The sequence below is a fragment of the Rhinolophus ferrumequinum genome, chromosome 28 (assembly GCF_004115265.2).
Source record: "Rhinolophus ferrumequinum isolate MPI-CBG mRhiFer1 chromosome 28, mRhiFer1_v1.p, whole genome shotgun sequence".
NCBI classification, from domain to species: Eukaryota; Metazoa; Chordata; class Mammalia; order Chiroptera; family Rhinolophidae; genus Rhinolophus; species Rhinolophus ferrumequinum.
Window position 1 is genome coordinate 9,036,469 of NC_046311.1, and position 18,980 is coordinate 9,055,448.

General features: G+C 39.2%; 1 non-coding gene across 1 annotated transcript; it reads right to left on the reverse strand.

Moving 5' to 3' along the window:
• Positions 1-1,609: 1,609 nt before the first annotated feature.
• TRNAM-CAU (transfer RNA methionine (anticodon CAU)) lies at positions 1,610-1,683 on the reverse strand. Its single transcript has one exon. It is a non-coding gene; the product is annotated as a tRNA-Met (tRNA).
• Between the last annotated feature and the right edge of the window lie 17,297 nt (positions 1,684-18,980).

Here is an 18,980-nt window from a genome sequence, read left to right on the forward strand (position 1 = left end):
GAATTGAGTAATAATAAACAGCTTTCTCCGTGCTCAGAGCCACTGCAATACTGAAGTGTGTGATTATATGTCTTTATCTTCACTGTGTCTTTCAAAATCTTTCCCCTCCTTGGAGATGGAGTGTTGTTCTAAACAATTCTTCACACTTGAGCAAAGTGTCTCTGTCCAGTCAAATGAAATGTTAGTCAACGGGGCCAATGGAAAGACAAGTTGAAGCATAAGAGTTACTGATAAAGGATCCATAGTTAGGTATTTGTTATGAAGAATTGTGTTTGTCTTTTCTTGGTATCTGGTGTCTCTACCATGTTTTAATTGATTTCGACTATTTCACAAATCTTCATCTTAATAGTGTTTTGGTAATAAAAGCAATGTATTTTCTTAACTTATGTCACTCGTATCATGAAAATAGATATTGGGGTAATGTCATATTTATAAGAATGAATGTCCATGTTAATACACAAAACGTATTTAGGTATTAAAATATAACAAAATGTCCTACAAAAATCAGGAGTTCATGTTGATTTAAAAAAAATAATCTAGTTTCTGAACAAAAGATATTCCACACTTTAACTTACCGATTACATTTGAAATTGCCCAAATATCAGCTAGACTTGACTGAGCCTACTACTGGGTGGGACATTGAAATTCTTCTTACTATAGTTGTTACTCCTATTCTTATTCTGTGAAATCTGTAGCAGAGCCACACGAAAAAAATGGGCAATGTAAAAGCCAATTTGAAATTAGCAAGCAGTCATTTGAAAACTTGGTTTAAAAAAGTCTTATGGTCCCATTAATGCAACAGAGTGTGAAAACACTCTCCCCAGCGTTTGTCTGACATAAAACCATGCAGCGCACACATGGGTTCTGCAGAGACAAAAGGAGAAGTGAAATCAAGCCAACTTGTTCACAAGAAAATGTCTCAGGGTTCAAGGATTATGAATCATTTATTCAGTTCTGAAATCTAATAAAACGTCTTTATGAAAATGAAAGCATGTTTCATTACCAGGGATAGTTTTGATCTGATAGCAAGCAAGTTTTCTCTTATTTGCTGAGCATATGCATTACATATGTTTTTGACATAAACATCGATGCCTAATAAAATAAATACTATCCAACCAGGCATATTTAATATGTTCTGTGTTGTGCATTAAATGGACACATTCTAAACACATAAGAAGCCTATTACAGTACATTTAGTATGAAATACAAAGTATTTTAGGCTCTGTCTGATGTTCTGTGTATTTTTTCCCATAACTGGTATCAATGAAGGCAAGCAAAAAATACATCACCATCTTTTCACTTTTGTTTTTTAAATAAAAGATTCATAGACTTTGAATACTCACACTTTTAGAGTGTAGAATGTGGTAGTATATCCTCATAACAGGTGGTGTGATATGTTTAATCAATTGATAAGCCTTGAAATTCAGCAATCAGCAAGAACAAAAAGCTACAGTGCACAGCATTTCTTTTTTTTTGTGTGTGTGTGTGTGTGTTTTTTGTTTTGTTTTTAAAATCTTTGGAGAATATGGGGGAACAGTGTGTTTTTCCAGGACCCATCAGCTCCAAGTCAAGTAGTTGTTTCAATCTAGTTGCGGAGGGCGCAGCTCACTGGCCCATGGGGGAATCGAACCGGCGACATTGGTGTTATGAGCACTACGCTCTAACCAACTGAGCCAACCGGCCGCCCCCGCCGAGCAATTGTTAACGTACAACAATATGAAAGAGAAATTCAAACGCACATATGAACAGGGCATCGTAGGAAGAACAGGTGGGAGAGGTGTGTTTCCCATAGTAGACATGACAGGAAAACTCATCCATGGTCCTCAGGCTCATCGAGGCTCTCTGGCACCACTAGTAGCTCATACAGGCCCTCAGATATTTGAAGAAACTCAACATTTAGACCTCCTTTATCTTCCCACTCTAGCTTGCGATAGGATTTCATCTCAAATCAAGTCTCCTGCAGACAAGCGGGGGCCCGTAAAGTCTTCTGCAAATGACAGTCCTGAAGGATCTTAGGATTTCATCAGACAGCAGTGTGTGTGGAGGGCCTGAGCCAGGATATGCAGTATCTGTATGAGTCGCTTGGGCTGAAACCAGTCTCCAAGCTGCTTTATCATGCTTTGTCCTGTATCGTATCATTTTTTAAAAATAGAATATATCACACAGAAATGAATTCAGGCTTTTCTTGAGGAAATTAGTGCCTTTGGTAGCAGTTGGCATGGCGACACCATGTAGGACCCACGTACAAGCTAGCCCTTCTGAAAAGACATAGCCATTCATTTCTCCATACGGGCAGTCCTCACTTAATGCCATCGATAGCTTTTTGGAAGCTGGGACTTTTAGTGAAATGATGTATAATGAAACCAATTTTACCATAGGAAAATTGATAGAAACAAGAGTTGAGTCCCTACATCTCATCAACGTTATAACAACATGGCGTTGAAGGGAATGACATTATTTCAGGACCCGCTGTATTCGTATCTGTCACCTGTCTGACTCCTGTAAACACATGTGCTCCCAATTCCTGGACTCAGTTCACCCAGTTACACTTAAGAAACAAATAGAGAAAAACACATTAAAATGAGTGTTGCACGGGTATTTATGGAACAGATACAATTTGTGGTCTCCTGGGAAATTGAATGTGGACTGTCATCTGTTTTCCCTTAATAAGGATAAACGTGTGATGTGTCCCTCAGTGGGGCTGCATGTACCCATCTGCAGACTGACATTAATAATCACTCTTCCGTTGGGAAGGGAGAAGTGTAATACGAGAAAAATAAATTACTGAACTTGGGCTTTTGAGATATGCCTACCCTGGTTGAAAGGTTGAGAGTTAAACTGCTACCGCATTGAGGGTAGAGAAATTTGGAGTGTTAGAGTAGGTTCCAAAAGTTTGAGACTCGCTCATTCATCATCAACTATTTGGTTTAGTGGAACATTGAAAATACGGTGGTGCCAAATTCTGAAATTCCTCTAAAAACCCTCAAAGAAGGAGGACTTTAGGTCTTGCGTGGTCTGTCTGCACCACCCTCGTGCACCATGTCTTGGTGACTTTTTGCTACAGTTCTCAATATACACTGTTCCATTAACGTGCTTAGACGCGGAGCTCTTGCCAGCTTCAAGTTGTACAAACACCCACACCAAAGGAATCTTTCGATGCCTTTTTACTTGCAAAAGATGAGCTTTATAATCGCCCCAACTCCAGCACTCGGCCGAGAAACTTCGTGACATGTTGAGTGAAATGCTGCACTGTGTTAATAACGGTTTTGAAAGAAATCAGGAAAGTTAATCATGTGTGGACACAGGGTTAAGAAGCAATGTAACAGACTATTAAGCTTAATATAGATATGTGCTATAAGCATATGCAGGCAGCCATTAGCATAAATTCACGTTACAGAAGAGCAGCCCGGCAGGCCACTTGGTGGGTTCCTAATGTATGCGAGGGTCAGGACGGAGATCGAAAGGAACTGAAATGGGTCAGAGAATCCATATACAGGTCCTGGATCAGGTTTATAAAAACCACTGCAAATTATATCCACATTATTTTTTGAATGGTGTTATTTATTCCACAGACGAGTCAAGTGAAGTTTCATGGCAGGGCAATCTCCCATAGTTTCCGGTGGGTTCGGCGTGAGAAATAGCCACCTCTCGTAGAGAGAACTAGCTTTCCTTAATGCTCCCAAACATCATGCTGCTGTTGAATAACTTCTATAGACCAGAAAGTAGACTATTTAGCTACCGTTTAGGGGAAAATTTGTAGATCTCAGTAATTCTAGAGGTAGCTATCTCTCGACAGTCTTTCCTTTTTCACGACACCTCACGCCATAAAAATTACATATGACCATCAAGCAAACGTATTCAAATACTAAGTATTTATAAATAATTCTTCTGGGGCTCTGTCTTTCAACTAAAACAAGCAAATAAATTCTTCTCTTTCACATTCCATCGAAAACCCCTTATAAGACTTTCTGAATTATGTCTGGGAATCCCCATTGTTTAGATGTTTCACTTTTTTTGTTTACATGGCATAACAAAGAATTTTGTCCTTGAGAAGGTTTTAATAGATCTGGAAAATAAAAATGCCTTCAATAACAGAAGAAAGCAGTTATCATCAATGTCATGATTGAAAATTTTACTTGGATTGGGTCACAATCTGTCTTAATTGATGTTGTTTTTTTTTTCCCCTATTTCCCCTAATTTCTTGGAATTGAGAAATTTCTGAGAAATTCTCTTTCTAGCTGACATGTTCTTAGACTCAGATAATCAGAATAAGAATAAACAGTTTCTAATGTTTTTAAAAACCATCCCCCTGCCCATTTGTTTTCTAGGAGAAAACAAAGCTCGCAGCAGGTTTAGTTATCAGTCTCCCTCCCTCCCTCCTTCCTATCCTTACCCTCCCCTTTCTTTTTCTCTTTCTCCAAACGTCTCTAGTGCCTATAACTGCTATCAGAGTGTGCTAGAGATGACTACCATCATTTCCTTTCTGGGAAGCTCTCAACAACCTTTAGGTTTCACTCTTTCCTCACTCCTGACCAGCTGTTCCTGACCTCACATTCTACTGTGTAAACTCTATCCCTTTGGCTTCTTACTTAATATCTTGTAATTATATATATCTATCCCTGGAAAGACCATCATTGAAAGCTCTTATCCTTGTTTTGCTTCTTAGGTTAAAATATGGGGGTGAGAGGAAATGAAAGGCCAGTGAGGACAAAGCCAAGAATATGAGAGAAAAGAGAAAGTCAAAGGGAATCCATGAAGCAAGAAGGGAAAAGAGTCATATGCGTGGGACCCCATGAGTACGTAAGAAAAAGCTTTCAACAGTGAAAGTGGTATTACTGGAGCGATTGTCATATTCACGACAACGGCCACAGCTAGCACGTCATAAGAGACAGTCCAGCCCTTTTGTATAGATTATACGTGTGCTATACCCCTGCAACCACACGACAATATTCAGGACCCCAAACTTACTGATGATGAAAACAAGAAACAGAGTTTAAAAAGCACCCTTCACTGAAACCTCATGCCTTTTCCTTATTTCCACGTATTCCTAATAATGAATGAGGAAGTCCAAATCACAGTTCTAGATTGCATGTAAAAAGGAAAGTAAGGTGTCCATGAAGAGGAAGGTAAGCTTCTAATGGAAAGGGTGGCTGTACAGAGAGAAGCTAGGGTCAGCTCTAGGATGAACGGTGAAGTTTATCCATCTGTGGAGAATTTGTAAGAAGTTTAAATGTGCAACATGAGTTTTTCCTTGGTACTTTGGCAAAAGGAGTTATAGATATAGCAGTCTTTGCTTAAAGACCTAGAGAGTAAAAAACAATTAAGTCACTCTCAGATTTGAACTCAATGGAAAATAAGTAGCAGAGATTTAAGCTGGGTATCATATAGTTTTTCAAATGGAATTGCAGTGCGTGTGTGCCCTCGTGTGCACATGTGTGCCAGGTGGTCAATTAAAGGCAGGAGAGGTAGCTAGAACGAGTTTAGTACGACGGCTCGTGCCCACTTTTATTAAAATTTGGAATGGAATTAATTTAGTAGTTTCAAGATATTTTCAGACTCTTGGCTGTTTCTGCAATATGTTTTCCACATCTGAGAAGGGGAGACATGGTTAAAAGAGAAAATGGCTGTTTCTTTAGTTTCTGAGTTTTCACGAGGCATTTAAATTGCTTGGGAGTTGGACTGCTAGGTTCTAGTGGTAGCATTAAGAATGCTTAAGGGTTTCCTCTCTTTATCAGGCATTTTTAATTTAAAGTTTTCAAAGGGATCTTTTGCTACCACTGTGATTGGCTGATAACCATTGATTTTATGGTTTATACCAGGTTCAAGGTAAGGTAGTAAGGAAAGGATTGATCGAAAATAGGTTTTCAGTGATTTTGCTGCTGGGCAATGAGTAAGGAATTCACCATGGCTGCCTCCTTCCAGGTTACTGTTGAAATGGTCCTTCCTTTCACTTTTTGAGCTTTTTGTTGTACATCCTAGATTTCCTTAATGCATGATGGGTTTTTTTTCCAAAAAGTAGTTAGACTGCACACCTCTGGCAACCAGTAAGCTACTGGCCAAGAAGAATGAACATTGTCTTTAGCTAGTAATTTGAATGTATCTGTTATCTTAAATGAGACCCTATCAAGGTAAATGAAAACTATTTTGTAAATCTTCGACGTCATTGGGAATCCTACGGTTGACCCCACTAACCCTGACAATGAGAAGTGTTGGTGAGCTGTCGGGCTGCAATGGACCATGGGTAGCTAGTGGCATCCCCTAAGGAGAGCACAGGAGCAAGTTCTGACAGCCTTGTCCCAGGCCACTCACGGCCGTACTCTAGGTGCCTTAGAGGGACTATAAGAACATGATCTAAGAGGTCTAGAAGAAATTCTGTCCAGGCAGCATCACACCCCCATTTCCCATTAGGCCCGTGGCAACTTTTAGTTATCTCTGCAAAGGGAGATTCCTTAATTCCCTTTAAGGAGAAAGCCAAGGCGGGGACGGTTCATTCCCTGGAGGGGTCACAGTGAAGGAAACTGAAATCCCAAGGAAAAGCTGCAGCATCAACATAAACCTGTGATGACAGGCTGAACCATAGGAGACTCACAAGCTTCCCTGATGATCACAGCACCGCCAGGCTTAACCAAGTAGTGGATGTCCCACTTTGATTATTAAGTCACTCAGCTTGGGAAAAAGAGGAGAAGGAGGAGAAAGAAGAGAGGAGGAGGTGGTGGGGTGGAGAGAGAGAGAGAGAGAGAGAGAGAGAGAGAGAGAGAGAGAGAGAGAGAGAGAGAAAATCCCCCCATATTCAAAAATAGCAATCATCTGAATTATATTTTGAAGCTCTTTCTTTGATGCCAAACAGCAATATGTGTGACTTGCATTGCTTTTACATACAAGATCAATATCCAAGAAACTCTGGGGCCAGCCCCATGTTGCCAAGTAGAATATAATACGTCTTGACAGTCAGATCACAAACTAGGGGTGCTTCTTTGCTAGGAATGTGTTGAAATTCTTGAGGAAGTCAAGGGGGAGTACAAAAGGGGTACGGTGTTGCTCAAACAAAAACTAACGCACGCAGTGACCCTCCAGTTACAGAATGCAGCAGCTCTTAATAACAGGAACCATGCCATCGTTGGATGAAAAATAAACAGTGTGTTTTATAGGATGTGCAGGCATAGTGTGCTTCCCAAGGAATATTCACCCTCATCTGCCACTGTCTTACTGTCATCCCTTTCCCATTTCTTACGGGAATTGCAAATGTTAAAAGAAAAACCCAAACCAAACCAAACCAAACCAACAAACAAACACAGTTTCCCTTGGGGCTGTTGGAAAGTATTTGCATGTTCCAAGCCCTGCCCTGGTCCTCTAGGCCAGGCAATCCACGGGTTAAGTTAGATCATGGTCACGTGTTCCCTGACCCTGGGATGCTTCATCAAATGTACTCATTACTGATTGAGCAAGGGAATGAATAGTTGTGAGTTTCAGCTTAAGCGCTGATGGGATTGTGTGTAAGCCCGAACGTGGTCGAGGTATTTAAATTTTGATTTTTGTAATGGGCTCTGACATGTTTCATTTCCTCCGAGGGAACACTCGAGACCTCTGAAAGTAAATGTTGCTAAAAAGTCATCAAGGCAGAATATTAAAATGCCATCAAATGAAAATTTCACTAATGCAATCCGGCTAGAGCTCCAGGTAGTGGAGCGAAAAGGGGAGTGTCAGAGGTCCGGGTTCTTTTGGCGAAACGTGATTTGTTCCTCTTCACTGACTGTTTCTCCAAATAAATTATTTAAAGTCTTATTTCTTCTTCCTCCTGGGCCTCTTAAAGTTCAGCTGTACTGAGAGGTAGCAGGAGAGGCAGTAGAAGGAGAAAGAGATGGCACAGCTAGAACTCCCAGAAATGGTTGTATGGCGAGCATCTTCACTTTTGTGAGCTCTTCCCTTCATCCCACAAGCGCTGTCCAGCTGCAAGGTCAGGTGAGAGGGTAAGAGTCCTCAGTTACCACCTGAGGGCTGAAACTGCCCTTATAGGAGTAAAGCCTAGTCAGAACTGGAATAACTCAGCAAGTGTTAGGTCACACCTCACACCTCAGCAGGTTAGGTGTGAGGTCATCAAAGCATCTTCAATTAGTAATGTGGGCAGCACATTAGAGCTTGGGAGAAGATGCTATTATTTTTCTCAGTGGTTTATCCAAATGTCTTTGCGATTTTCCTGATATTTGAGTTTTAGGTAAATTTTGTATTGCTATAGTTGTGGCTGAGGGAAATCAAAATTAAACTCTCTGGATCTCTGGATCTGAATTATATATATATTTATATATATATATACATATATGTATTTGAAATACATTATCTATCTATCTAATCTATCTATCTATCTGTATATATATTTGAATTCTAAAATGCCTACTTACATTGAATAGTTCCTGGAAATGGAAAAACATGGATTTCCCTAAACTTCATTTTTGACAGATTTTTCCCTAAGTGTAAGGGATTCTGTTTGCTTCTCTTTGGGCTACTGTTCCTATTGAACCTATAATTTCCTCATTTCTCCTGCTGGCTGGCAGGATCTGTGCCAACCAACATCTGGTCTTCTATTAACTCAGCTTGACATCTTCAGTTCTGTCCATCTAACCCATAAGACATATTACTTTATTGAATCTGTTGTGTGAAATAGCAGGTCTGCTGTTGGGAATCAAATTTCTGCCGCACATTGGTGAAACAGCTTAATTTTAAGTGTCCAGAATCAGAACTGTTGGCTAGAATCTTGAGTTGGTTTTCCAGTCCTGTTGGAAAACAGGGCCTTAATGGTGTGTGTTTTATACCAAAAGATGATGTGTTTTCATGGTTAAAAGTGTGACCTCTAGCCTCAGATTGTCTGGGTTTGTTTCCCAGCTCATCTATTTTTGACAGTGGGACCCTGAGCAAGCGGGTGACTCTCTAAGTCCCACCAGCAGTAAAGCAGTACTAATAGTATTTACTTCATTTGTTCATGAGACTTAAATGAGATACGTGTAAAATGCTTAGCCTAGTAATAGATGCATAGTAAACCACCTAATGAATGTTAACTGTTTAATATTAGAGTTCATTTCATAAGTGGTCCCTTCCCAGTGACTTCAGATGGACCACTGAAAAGGCAGAAGAATTCACAAGGCATTCTGGTTAATATTTTTGAGACGGCATGTTGCTTAAGAGGTTATGTACGGAAGACAGAGAAAATAGATCTCCTGATAGGCACCTGTCACTGTCATCTCAGATAAGAGGAATTTATCTCTGAGATAATTGAGATAATCTAAGATAATTGCTCAGGCAACTAAGACATACAAATAACCAGTCTTACAAAAGTCAGGCAACAGTATCTTTCCACCTAACTTTTGAGAAAACTCTGTTCAAACTTCAATTTGAAGTACTTTGCTGAATAGAATATGGCTTTAAGAATTTTTGAGAAATTCTAAGAATCTTATCATGATACAGAATCCACACCTTTGCTACTTTAAAAAATGGTTTTAACATAAAGCTGTCTAGTTACCTATTATGTTGAAAGAAAACCAAACTTTTATTCAATTATATGTGGCCAAGTAATTGTGTTTGTGTTCATTACAAATTATTCCAATGAGTACTTGTCGAACACCTACCACGTTCAAACAACGTTGCATTATCGAAGCTCCGTCAGATTTCTCCTTTGTGTTTTATCATACATGCCTGAGAGTAATTTGTGAAACTTCCTTTGAAATGACCTCTCAAGTCCACCCTTCAATAATGCTGACTGGCCCTTGCTCCACAGTGACGATTCGCTGTGTGTAGAGATCGGGTTAGCACAGGTTACGTAAATTTATTACTAACTTCACATCCTAATTATCAGAAGGCATGATGATTTGTAAAAGTTCACTTGAATTGCATGGTCATCCCTCTAGCTATTCCTTCCGATATGGCTCCCAGAGAGCACTTTCCTTTCTCTAGAGAAACGAGAATTGAGGCGGTGGATGTGGATTTTTCAGAGCCTTCTGCTATGTGGTCACAAAACATAAAATACTGAACGCTGTCTTATTAATGAGCTGCTGGAAGTTCTGGAGGGCTCCTTAAATGGGGTGCCCCATAAGAATAGATAGTGAGGACTCATACCTCTAACTTATTTACTCTCAAGGAGTTAGAAGGTTCCTCAGGTCAAGACTTGAGGGGAACCTGACTGTTGTTATGAACGCCTCTAAAGAAAATGTGTCATTGAGGATGGCAGTGGCCCTGAAAAGCAAGGGAAACAATAAATTAGAGAAACAGCATAGGGCTGTGGTCTCTCGGCCGGACACAAGAGAAAGTACCCAGGCTCTTGAAAGTAAGAGACACTGCAGATGCATCGGAATAGCCCATTGCGTGGCTTCGCCATTATGATCAAATATGCGGCGGGAACACCTCTTGTTCCGATCTCTTGACCTCCCAGCAGTAACCCTTAGATTAAAGGCTCCTGCATAAATCCATCCACTGAGAGAGAATATTGTAATTCTATTTGATAGTTATAAGTCTTTCTGGGAGTTAACAAATTGACCGTTCTGGTTTTATCCCTCAGTTTTCTTAGGTAATTGTTTCCCGGAATTTAGAAGCCTGGAGTCCAGTCCACCCCCCCCCCCCCCCCGAGCATACAAGAAAATTGAATTGTCGTGCCTATGCAGTTGATAACTAGACTTTGAACTTGGTAGCCATCTATAAATACTATAAGTGATTGCAACCCAATCACTGTCTCTTTGAACAAATGAAGTGAATTCTCTGAGCACTTCATTTGTAATATATAATATCAGCATTGCCAAATAGACGGCATCTAACAGCAGTGTTCACCAGGTACTAATTGCAATTAGTATATAAAGATATAAAGGGTAACTTTGGCCTTAATAGTTATATTATTATTATTGCTTTTATTGACCGGGGGGGAGTTGGGGGGAGAGAGATTTGTGCTAATGAATCAAATCAAGGAAGCTGAGAATTCATTTTAATACCCCTATTTTGTGGCTCCTGCTAGGAACCAAAGGAAACTGTAGAACAGTATTTTCCAAAGGAGCCTCTCAGATCGGTATAGGACAAGTTACATTTCTTCTCTATGAGAGTAGTTTTTCTTGTTGGGTGTAGCAGATTATTTTTCTTCCAATTTTAGGGCACCTGACTCTTCACCACCGAGATAAAACTTCCAAGAATAGCTGGAATAAGTGAAATAAAACCTTTAGCTTGTGAGAAATCATATATTCTGTGACATGGAAACTTTGCTAGGCCGATTGTCTATGGCTATTTAGGATCTCATCAGATTTCTTGGGGCAAAAGAAAGTATACTGAGTAAGATGCATTTGTTTGATTAAATATCAAAATGTATAAGCATCTAATATACTTTTCTGGGTATAGAAAGAAGTATAGTCCTGAGTCAGCAGTGGTTGAGTAAATGAAATTGCTGACGAGAAAAAATTTTTTTCTGAATAGCAGGGAATAGAAACTGTATAGCGCAGATGAACCTCAGTGGTTCACGGGTTTGGTTTAGGTAATCCCTCTCACGCTCTCAATTTTATCTGAATTACATCAATTAGGGGTTTGGTGTGGGGATTTTTTTTACAATTTTCTGTATTTCCTTATTCTGAGGGAAAAAATACTACTATTATATTCTTAATATGTCCAATCAGTGTGAACCCAGGCATACATGATTCAGCGTGTCAACTACATTTTGAGGAACATTTAAGATTTTTATTCACATTAAGCTTAATTGGGGTCTTAGATTATGTCAGCCTAAATCTTCTTTCTTCACCAGCTGTTGATGGATTTTTTAAAATTATTATTCCATTTTGTCTCCATTATTGGCCTATTAGTTGTACCCATTTAACAATTTTTTTAATGGTTGCCCTGTAGTTTTCAATAAATCAAATGATACATTGTTGCTATTTTGCTTTAACCAGTGAATCATTTTTTAGAGTAATATAAAATATGAAACAAAGTCTTTTACTTACCTTTTTATTTCCTTAAAAAAAACTAAAAAACCTTTTCCAGAGCTCTTCATTTTTTTATGTGAGTCCATGTTTTTTTGGATGTCTTATTCCTTCTGTCTTAGTTACTCCCTTTAATATTTCATGAGGGTAATACATTGAGAACAAATTCTTCGAGCTTTTTTTCCCCCTGAAATAAAATCTATTTCACCTTCACGTTAAGAGATATTATCAATGAGTATAGAACTCTGAGTGGACAGGACTTTTTCTTTTAGTACTTTACGGATTTCACTCCATTGTCCTCTGGCTAGCATGTGTTAAAAACTACTTCCAATTTCCATACATTATTTGTTTTTATTTTCCACTAAACAAATAGGTTGCCCTTTCCCTCTTCCTCCTCTCCCTTCTTCTCTTGAGTTTTATGCTACTTTATATACTTTAGGGACACTAAGCCCATGATATTTTGTATTTGTTGCATATATTGCCTGTTACTTTGTGGCATTCACCTCCCTTCATTTTTCAGTTTGTTGTCATGTCATTCTTCTACATTTTATTTTCATATATCCTGGAAATTACTTAGTTATCATATCCTCCAAATTTTCTCTCCCTAGTCCTTTCCTTTAGAAATTGCAATTAAACATGACACGTGTTCTCTTTCTATTCTTCACGCTTTATTTAACCTACTTTTCATATTTTACATACCTCTGTTTTCTTAGCTCTAGTTTGAGTTTTTCGTTTATATCTTCCAGCTCACTAGTTTTTTCTTCATCTGTGCCAACTATTCTGTTTATTTCCTCTGTATTTTTTATTTTCAACATTATGTTTTATTATCAGAAGTTCTCTTTAACTTCTATTCAATGCTTTCTCATCATTTTGAGACAATTTTAAGCATTTGTTCATTTTTGTCAATAAAATTTTGTTATTTTAAAATCATTTTATACATTTTAAAAATCTATATTTGATAACTTAAAAATCTGCGGTCTTTTTAGAGACCCAAGATCTGTTGTTTTTCTAAATCTGTAATTAAAAAAAAATGTGTACTAGTTGTCACAGCAGTTTGTTTCCCTGTATATTTGGCAGTTTTACCATTTTTATTATTTCTTCATATTTTAACCAGGTATTTTCAGGGTACTAGTTTGAAGATGCTTGCTCTTTTCTGTGTAGAGAATTGGCTTTTTTTCCTCTGTTAGGTGTGATGTTGACATGGAATAGCAACCACCTTAATTTCTTTACCTCGGATTCTCTGAAATTTGGTGATAGGAAAACATAGTACTTGTGTTTTTCAGGCTTGTAAAATCAGGCCTGTCGTTATACATTCTCAGAAGAGACCACTTTATTTCTCACCTGAAGCAAGATCACAAGCAAAATTTTTCTCTGCCTCACTTTTCACTGATGGTTTGACCTTATTAAGTATCCTTTCTTTACGTGTAAGTTTCCAATTCAAACCCTTCAATTCCTGTGGACCCCAGGCATCATCTTTCATTTTTGAGCAGCCGTTAAATAGAAAACTTTGTTCCCCAAGTATTGGTCTTTCAATAGAACACCATCTTCTGCGTTACCTTTGCCTACATCTGTGTTTTCAGCTTACTCTTTCGTTCTTCAACTTCTCTTGTCTATTCAGAAATGCATTTAAAATTACATCCATTAAAATTCATTCGTCGTCTTGGTGTTTTGCAGGGGTGACGAACTAATCATCACGCCCACTTTCCCGGTTCGCAGGAAACGTAAGTTCTATGCCTCATTTAGTCATTCGAAAATATTTTGGGGACACTCACTCACACCTAACACTGTTTAATTCCTCCAGTGTTTTGTTAAGCTTATACTAACAGTAAAGCTTCCTCTCTTTATGGGTCTTATTCACTCATTCATGCAACAGCTGTTTTATGAGCACCTACTAAGTGCCAACATACTGTGCTGGGACTGAAGAGTTAATGATGATTCAGAATGGCCTGAGCCCGTTTGTCAGCCTCCATGACATTTACAGTCCAGCCGAAAGTGTCCAAGGTGAGGTTCATTTTGTAACTGGTATAGCTGAATGACCCACACGAAAGGGAAGAAAAGCTGTGTGTCCTATCTGTCCCAAAAACTTCAGGGGGCCTTTAGAGAAATCAAATATATTTTCACATTATATTTGGGATAAGATTTAGCAGAGAATGTGAACTTAAGGTAATAACATACCCTGGAGGCATTAACTCACAGTCGTGACATGACTTGTTTCGAGTACTTAGAGTAACAGACAAAATAACGAATTAACCTTATAAGATTAGAAATTAAGTAGAGAAAACATGTAAAGTGGTATGGTATTTCTAAGTATAGAATTTCTGAGAGTTTTCATTTTATAAGGATACATCAAGTAAAGGGTTTACTAAGAGTAAGCTTTTAATCCAAAACTGATATGCTATCCCAGATGTTTGGGGCAAATCCTGAAATCAACTAAATATTAAGAAAATACCAAAAGCAAATTCATGCTGTCTACCCTTTACTTAACTCTTCTGAACATGGTTGTAATCAAGTGCAGTCTGAAAGATTTTGTTTTTACTTAATTTTTCATGTCAAATACACCATGGTTCCTGAACACCATTATAGATGGTAAAATGTTATTTTTTAATTATTAAAAAAGTATCTTGTATGATCATAGTCTTAATTGACCTGCATTTCATTGTGCTAGGCTGGATAAGAGTGATTCTAGATCTTAATTTTTCTCCTAAGGCGGACTCTATCCTTCATTTTCTTCATATGATTAAAAAAAGGAAAGAAAGAAAGAGAGAGGGAGGGAGGGAGGGAGGGAGGGGGGGGAGGGAGGAGGGGAGGAAAGAAAGAAAGAAAGAAAGAAAGAAAGAAAGAAAGAAAGAAAGAAAGAAAGAAAGAAAGACACTAAACTTCTTTGAAAACAAATTAAAAAGGCAACCATTAGGCAACTCGACTGGTGCAGTAGAATTTTCTGAATGAGCAAATAGCAAATGTGAAAATAATCAGTGCAAAGAGAGGTTACTGGCCTCAGGGACTGCATGGTTTGTATTGACTGTGGAAGGTGCTGAGGAAGCCTGGAGATGTGATCTTTATTAATCCCAATATTTTATTGTACACCTGAACTTATAATTGGGTCTTAAAAACCAAACACGATATCATTACCTCACCGTCTGTTGTTCCAAAAGGAAGAGGCACTCTTGGATGTTGTCAAGGGTCACTTTACAAAGATGAACCCTTGTAGTGTTCAAAAGCTGTTTCTGCAGCCTTTTCAGATTACTTTCCATTTCAATAGAAGGGAAAATGAGGAATGTAAGTGGAGAAGTTCCCCCCAGCCTTGTCTTACTACTCAGCATACGTGTGATGTGATTTATTTCCCAGTGCTCTTCTCCGTCCCTCAACACCCCCTTCAGGATAACCGCTTGGATTTTGATTTTAGAAGGAGGAAGGGCTCCAGTCTTCCACAGTCAGGCCCAGCCTGGAAGGGTGGCCATTTTGTTCCCAGTGGTGACCCTTGAGGTGTGAGAGGTCACAGATCTGGCAGGGTGCTGCGGTGAGAATCTCACATAAGCTATGCACGGTATGATTGGCAGGATGTCTAGTAAAATGTGTACAGTCTCCTTTTCTTGATCTGCCAATCTGACATCTCACTAAAACAAAAGAAGATAGAGACACACATGTTTTCAGCCTTGGTGTGGTTTTCTTTAACGTAAAGCAAACAGTTTTATAGCAATCATTTTATTGTCACCTGAATAGGATTCCCATTATGTGTGAGTTGTAGATCAAATTGTACCTACATGTGTGCATGTAAATATTTTTGTAGTTATGGCTTAAAAAAAAATATATATATATATGGTATCCTACATATACATATCATACAATCATGCATGGATACAATCTATCCAATACCATGAGAGCAAGAATCCCAAATAAAAAACATGGTCCTGGAGTGTGATAGGTCATTTGTTTTTCATCTGTGATCTTAACTCAAATTTGAAGCCAGATTTCAGAAGTCAAATGGCTTAAGACACAAACCCAGTGTTTCCTGAGCAGGGTGGAGACGGGGGGATGTTCTGATATTGACCTGGATGGGTCCGCATCTGTCAGAGGCCTCAATTTTCATGGTGCTGAAATCCGTCACAACCATGTATTAGGTTGGTGCAAAAGTAATTGCGGTTTAAAAGGTTAAAAACAATTGCAAAAAGCGCAGTTACTTTTGCACTAACCTCATAGCTTTCAAATCGCAAAGCCTGCATGTTCCTAACTCACACCATGAAATTCCATGTGAAAGAGCCCTGTGCACTTCTGCGTTCATGGAGGTAATTTCTGCCTACCACCGGAAATGGAAGGGGTAACCATTTCCTCCGTATTTCCCACCTTCTCTACCTTCTTTCACCCACCCGTAATCCAGGTTAGATCATTCTGAGCCTGAATGTCTGAACAAAGTACGGAGGAGGAACATTGGAAGAAATAAAAGTCAGGGTACTAATTCCTGCACTTTTTTTCATGGAATTTTAATGTATAGCTGTGAAAAAGTAATAAACGAGCTATAGTCCATTAGGCAAGAACAAATTTCCCCCTGTAATTTTATCTATGTTTAATTGAATATTTAATTAGTATAAATATAAAACTAATTTTGGAATGTGTTCAGTACATTTAGCAGGAAGGGCTGGTGCTGGGCTGTGTCCTGAGAAGCACTTGTGTGGCCGGGGCCGGCCGCCGTGCCCTCCTCGTCCTCCTCTGCGTGTGACAGAAGCGAGGGGGTCATTTGGCATTAGCAGAGGAGTAAGTTAGCATTTGCACTGCGCTGGATCTTGCCAGACTGTGCATATTGGAAGCTGCAGACAGAGGCTCCTTTCACGTTGATGAATGGGTTTTTTCAAGCGTTCTGCTCCCTAGTTATGAGAAGGGTGACCCGGTCAGGAGACGACTTTATGAAGCTATAAAAAATGTATGTCACTTCGGACTCTCTAATGTCACAGGGAAAAAAAAAAAAAAAGAACCTGTGCAAAAATGGCAGCGTAATAAGGCTGTTTTCAATGCTCAAAATGGCTTTCTGTCTGTAGTCATATGTAGCCCTGAAACTGGGGCAGTGGAGAGGGTCCACGAAGCAGTGCTGCTGGTGGATTAGGGGGAAGAAAAAATTTTGGCTTTGTTTGGCTTTTCTTGCCTTAACAGAAATGCTTATGGCGATGACAGTAACGGCTTTCTGAATGCAGGTCCGGTAGCTGTGTCAGAGCTGGGGAGGTTGCCACGTCTGGTTAAAAACCAGCAGTATGCTTAGGTGGTGACGACTTCTGGGTATGCGCAAGAGCCAGAAAGGGACTCACTGCAAAGCAGACACATTTTGAAAGGGGTCTTTTCATCTCCTAGTTTATAAAGGTTCTTTTTTGTGTGTTGTTTTTTCCCCCTCTGCATCATAAAGAATTAAAAATAAAAAAACTTAAAAGATTTGCCAGGTACACTTGCCCCTGTGCTTTCTGGTGACTACTCTGGAGTTTATAGTGACATGCAGATTGTAGCAAAAGCAGTTCCCTCTAGACCCACAATTTAGCATTCATTGAATTCTCTCTCGCCTCTCTTCAACAGGCACATCTCGTGGTAGCAGGTGCTTTCTTGTTGTGATAGGGTATACATTCCCTAACTCGGGTGCAAATGTGAATTTCCACAAGGCAGGGACCCCACAGGACCCAGGTCAGAGGGTTCACCTTTGTTAGGGCTGGAATTAGTCACAGGTGAACCTTAGAATGTCCCCACTGGATCCACACATTGGTTTTGTCATGGTTGAGTGGTACAACAGTGGAGTGTCCCCTTCCAAACCTGGGGGCCCTTTGTCATTTCTTCTCTGGGGCTTTTAAATCTCCTCTGTCAACACGCCGGAATGGGGGAAAAATATATATATATTTTTATATGTATATATATATATATATAAAAATATATATACACACATATATGTATGTATATAAATATATAAAAAATATATAAATATATATAATATATATAAATCTATATGTATATACATATACATACATACACATACACATACATACACATATATATGTATATATGTGTGTGTGTGTGTGTGTATATATATATATATATATATATATATATATATATATATATTCTGTGAAAGCTACGAGCTCAGTGCTTCCGTTACAGCAAGTGTCATGCTCAGACAAGGTTCTGATGAGGAAGGAGAGACCCGAGCTTCCCACCCACAGGATACCAGTTCGGCGTTTCTCATCCTCATCCTGATGAAGATGTCTGGACACATCAGGCCATAGTCGATTCTTTGTATACCGGTCGCTCTGCTTTCTACCCTGTCATCTTTCCATCCTGGCCACCGGTAACCAAAGAGCCCATAGAATATCTTAACCTAAGAATTCTCCCCAGTGTGTAGACTGCTTTGTAGGGCCACTGTACCTCTCCATCAAGTCTGCACTTGATTGAAGGCGCTTGAATGAAAATACATAGAGTCAGCAGTCCAAAGAAGCCTGCAGAAAGAAAAGGAAAGACAGGAGGGTACTGAATCACAGGATGGACAGAGCTGCGATTGTCGCTGTACCTTAAAAAGCTATGGTGTCAGAACCCAGTCAGGACTCCCCAAGCCCCGACTAACTGATTGCTTGTCCTGACTTCTCTGGGCGTTACAAGTTCTCATTGCCTGCAAAGTTCCAAGCTGCTTTCTCTTTGTAGCCGGAGTGACACAACCTAACACAACAGTATGCATTCGTATTTCAAAAGAGACCTCGAGTTACAGTAGAGTATTTATGAATTTCACATAAAAAGCAACTGAGAAAGAATCATCAAGGGCTGATTTTTTGAGTTTTTTTGGTTGTGGTTTGTTGGTTTGCATGGCTTATATGGGATTTTTATTTTATTTAAGTTATTGGGGTGACCATTGTTAGTAAAGTTACATAGGTTTCAGGTGTACAATTCTGTAATACATCATCTATATATATCACATTGTGTAGTCACTACCCAGAGTCTAGTGGCTGCTACAGGGTAACGGGGGAGGGGAGTAGTAGATGAGGGTAAAGGGGATCAAATGTTGGGTGATGGAAAGTGCTTGTTTTT